Source organism: Mus caroli, unplaced genomic scaffold (genome assembly GCF_978045245.1).
Source record: "Mus caroli unplaced genomic scaffold, Mus_caroli_1 scaffold_15, whole genome shotgun sequence".
In the NCBI taxonomy this organism is placed as follows: domain Eukaryota; kingdom Metazoa; phylum Chordata; class Mammalia; order Rodentia; family Muridae; genus Mus; species Mus caroli.
In genome coordinates, this window is record NW_028227270.1 from 5,829,543 (window position 1) to 5,834,858 (window position 5,316).

Genomic DNA, 5,316 nt, shown 5'->3' on the forward strand with positions numbered 1-5,316 from the left:
CCCAGATCTATCTCTACCTCCCCAACGACTCAAATTTATACCCTTTCTTACTCCTATTACAAAAAAAAAATCCAAGAATCTAAAATAGGAAAAGAAAGGAAAGATAATAAAATAAGATAACATAAAAACAAACAAACTTGAACAGTTCCAAACAAATTCAGACAGAATATAACCCTAACCCGAACATAACTTAGGTATTTACTGTCCTCACGCTTGTACTTCACAGCCACTCTCTAGTTACTCTTCAGCTTGTGTGTTTTGAGTACCTCTGTATTAACATTGAATCTATGTATTTCAAATGTGATTATTTATTATTGTTTTTCTGAAAATAGGTAATATTTAAGAATGAACAAAAACATTTTTATTTAAAATTTTTATTTTTAAAATGGCTTAGTTGTAATTCCAATACTTGGGAGACTAAATTATCATCTACAAGCTCAAGGCAGGCCTGGGTTTTATAGTAAGATTCTATCAAAAATTTAAAGAAGAAAATATGCGCCCCATCAAATGTTTGTGGAATTACTTTGTATTTGCATGATTACGATGATGATGATAATAATTAATCAGTGAAGCAAGGCATTAGAGTCATCATTACAATAAATCACACCTAGCTATGCTTTATACTAAAATACTTTTACACAATATAACAAACAGTACAGCTAAATAAAACTTTACAGCAAATATAATAAATTTCTGTAATGATGTTCTCTGTTATAGATTCTCATAATTCTGAATAAATAATCTCATAAATTTAATGTATGTTGACAATTCAAATCAGTATCCTAACATATGTAAGTACACAAATGTCCCAATCAATGTAAGACCAGTAAAATTACCAATGAGTCACTAAATCATATTTATACAATCATATACACACACATACATATACATAATCATATATAAAACATCTATGTGTGTGACTTTAAACCCACTTTAGATTTCATGAGTTTTGGTAGCCATATATCCCAGAGGGCCCCATTTCTTCACTTCTCGTGAATGCCTTCTGGTTAGTGGGGTCATGGCAGTAGTTGACCTTGACAAAGTCCATGTGTTGCCCAATGAAAGAAAGAAAAGGGAAAGCAGTCAGAGACAGGTAAACAGCATGCTTCGTCAGACCTGAGTTTACAATTACACTTCAGTAAAACAGCAAAAAAAAACATGGGAAAAACAGCCAGACTGATTTTGAAATGAGCCCCTCTTTCTGTATAAAATATAAACAACCCATCTAATGGGATTTGAAAAGAATTGTTTTATATCAAATCATGAGCCTAAGCAGGGTCTGTCATCAAATAGCTCACTCAAAACTATGTGATGTTTCATCTTAAAGTGTTCATTAGCTAAAGCAGTAACACCCACACTTCACAGGAATTAAACTGTAAAGTGATGTGTAAGTACTTAGTTATGTGCATTCTTTAAAATGTTTTATATACCATAAAGAACATTTCAAAAACTCCATGTTAGAAAGCATTTTATTGCTTAAACTTACATGTGTGATGATGAGTTGTGCACATTTCAAGTCAATAAAAGAGAACATTTTCTTCACTAAATGTGTTTCTCCCCCACTACTCTGTCAAAAATTGTCTCAGTTAATTCAAATAGTAACTGTACATTTTATATGAAATATTTATGTATGTCTCAATCCAGATACAAGCATGGCACATAGTTTTAACAGCTTGATAGAATATTTTGCTATATTGATTAACCATGCTGTATGTTAATACCTGCTAAATTTTTATGAAGTCACATCTGTAAAAGTTAGACTAGGATGGTCCATTGCAAACTGAAAAGACTGTCCCACCTGGTGATAACATGCAGGGTAATTTATTACAGGAAATGAAGTCAACTGGAGGTCAGCATGTAGAAAAATGCACATCACATCGATCCATTCTTATCTCCTTGTATAAAGCTCAAGTCAAAGTAGATCAAGGACCTCCACATAAAACCAAGTATACTGAATATAATAGAAGAAAAGGTGGGGAAGAGCCTTCAACACAAGGGCACAGAGAAAATTTCCTGAACAGAACACCAAAGGCTTATGCTCTAAGATCAAAAATAGACAAATGGGACCTCATAAAATTGCAAAGCTGTTGTAAAGCAAAGGATACTGTCAATAGGACAAAATGGCAATCAACAGATTGGGAAAAGATCTTTACCAATCTTACATCTGATAGAGGGATAATATCCAACATATACAAAGAACTTAAGAAGAATGACTCTAGAGTTATTTTAATGACCCTATTAAAAATGGGATTCAGAGCTAAACAAACAATTCTCAACTGAGGAATATTGAATGGCTGAGCAGCACCTAAGAAATATTAAAATCCTTAGTCATCAGGGAAATGCAAATCAAAACGACCCTGAGATTCTACCTCATACCAGTCAGAATGGCTAAGATCAAAAACTCAGGTGACTGCAGATGCTGGCAAGGATGTGCAGAAAGAGGAACACTCCTCCATTGTTGATAGGATTCCAAGCTGGTACAACCACTCTGGAAATCAGTCTGGAGGTTCCTCAGAAAACTGGGCATAATCCTACCTGAGGACCCAGCAATACCACACCTTGGCATATACCCAGAAGATGCTCCAACATATAACAAGGACACATGCTCCACTATGTTTATAGCAGCCTTATTTATAATAGCCAGAAGCTGGAAAGAACCCATATGTCCTTTAACAGAGGAATGGATACAGAAAATGTGGTACATTTACACAATGGAGTACTACTCATCTATTAAAAATGATGACTTCACTAAATTCTTAGGCAAATGGATGGAACTAGAAAACATCATCCTGATGTAGGAGCACAGTACATTCATTTGAGTAACTCAGATAATCATATGAACAAGTTTAAGCTATATTAAGGTAAGACATCTTTTTTAAAATTTTTATTAGATATTTTCTTAATTTGCATTTCAAATGGTATCCTCTTTCCTGGTTTTCCCTCCGAAAACCTCCTATGTCCTCCCCCCCCCCAACCCTCTCCCTCTTCATTGTCCTGGCATTCCTGTTCACTAGGGCATCAAGCCTTCACAGGACCAAGGGTTTCTCCTCCCATTTATGCCAGACAAGGCCATCCTCTGCTACATAGGTGGCTGGAGACACAGGTCCCTCCATGTGTACCCTTGGTTGGTGGTTTAGTCCTTGAGAGCTCTAGGGTTTCTAGTTGGTTCATATTGTTGTTCCAGCTAAGGGGCTGCAAACCCCTTCAGCTCCTTGGGTCCTTTCTCTAACTCTTCCATTGGGGACCCTTTGCTCTGTCCACTGGTTGGCTGCAACCACCTCTGTATTTATCAGGCCCTGGCTGAGCATCTTAGGAGACAGCTATGTCAGCTTCCTGTCAGCAATCACTTATTGGCATCCACAATAGATCCTGGGTTTGGTAACTGTATATGGGATGGATCCCCACGTGGGGCAGTCTCTGGATGGTCATCTTACACAAACATGATATTCTAAATTTTCTTAAATATTGTCAAATAGTAAATTAAGCAAATATTCCTACATAGTTTTCTGGCTTATTTAATTTTACTTACATTTATTAATCATTTTTCCTTGCAAATGTCTACAGAGAAAAATTTATTTTATTCCTCCAAGATTCATTTCCTTGTTGATGAATTTTGATAATTTATAGAAGTGTTTAAAGTCACCTGGTTAACTTCTTTATAATTAAGATCAAGAAAAATCTGTACTGTATGTAGATGTGGTTTCACAGATTTAAATGGTATGTAGATTTGATTTCAATTTGAAAGACAGATACCACAACATTTTTTTCTTTTTGTATTATGATAAATATTGAGGTCAGTGAGGTGGCACAGCATGAGCCACCTCAAAGAGCTTTCCTCCAAGATGACCTTAGAGTCAACTAAAATGAATGTAACTCAATTCATGGGTCACAATATGTGCACACCAGCACACAAATATTAAGCAAATGAGTGTGTGTGTGTGTGTGTGTGTGTGTGTGTGTGTGTGTATGTGTGTGTCTATGTAAATAATCTCTGCAGACATTTTGTCTTTAATTTGTCAGTGACTGGAGCCTCATGTACTCCGCCAGCAAAAAGTCTACTAAGAACTCTATGTAAGCCTTTAATTTTATACTGAAGTTTGATGTATTTTTCTTTATAATAGCAAAGGATGTGTTTTGATAATAGTGTCAACAATCTTTGATTTCATAGTAACCAAGTGTAATAATAATCAATGAGAAACTAAAAAAAAAGGCTTTATATAAAAAGACTGTGAGTACTTAAATAGCAATAATTTTATGGGATTAAATTATAATAGAAATATGGTTTGTATAGTTTTGACTCATAATCCATTTTATCATATTCAACAAAAGTGAAGTTATACTACTTCACCTGTTAGATATATTTTAAACATCATATTTAAATTATTGTGTTGTGTTCTGAAAACACATTTCCTAAGGCTGCTTGAACACTGAATATATAAATAATCAGTTGCCTATTTACACCTTAATTTATTCATCCTAATAAATTTTCATGGAGCCATTCAACACCACATGTAAAGACCACATGATTATATTTAATTTTGTGACATTAAGGTGGAAATGAAGTTTCTAAAAATATATATAATTGTTATTCAACATATTTTCAGTTGATCAAACACAATACCTGATGTCCTAAAGGAATTAGCCTAATCTGTCTTATCTTCAGATCAATGGCTTCATTGAGAACAACTGCACAGAGAGGAGGAATTAATTTATCTCCCAGGGTACAATACTGTGAAAACAGACTTAACAATTAAGAGAGTAATTCATTGACATCTGTGAAATGCATAGATGTTATGTTATTTATATGAACTTGTTCAAAAGAATTTAGTAACTTGAGTGTAGCTTAAAATATGTATTTGTGGAAGAGGAAAGGACAGTTTTGTACATATACTCAATTTTCTCCTATTATTTATACTTAATGTGAAATGTAATTATTTATAAAACAGTGAAGAAGAATGTGGCCATAATTTATGACCATATGCTTTCACAGGTTTACAGGTTGCTTTCCCACAGTGCATTTCTCTTGTACCATATTAATTTTCTATTCCACTTAGTATCTTCTCTTTGCTCATCTCAACATGGTCATTTATAGGGTTTGGAAAAATAAAAATAAATTAATGCCCAACGAGTAATGGCAGAGTGAAACACCCCCAAATACTAAGGCAGTATGAGAGGTGAGCACTGATTTCAGTCCTGTTGGCCTTCCAGGTAAATGTTTGCGTCTGCAGGAACTCTGCATAGGTTTCTAGTATAGTCTGACAGCCTGACAGCATCCCTGTCGTAGGTCTTGCACGAAGACTGTTTTATCCATATATT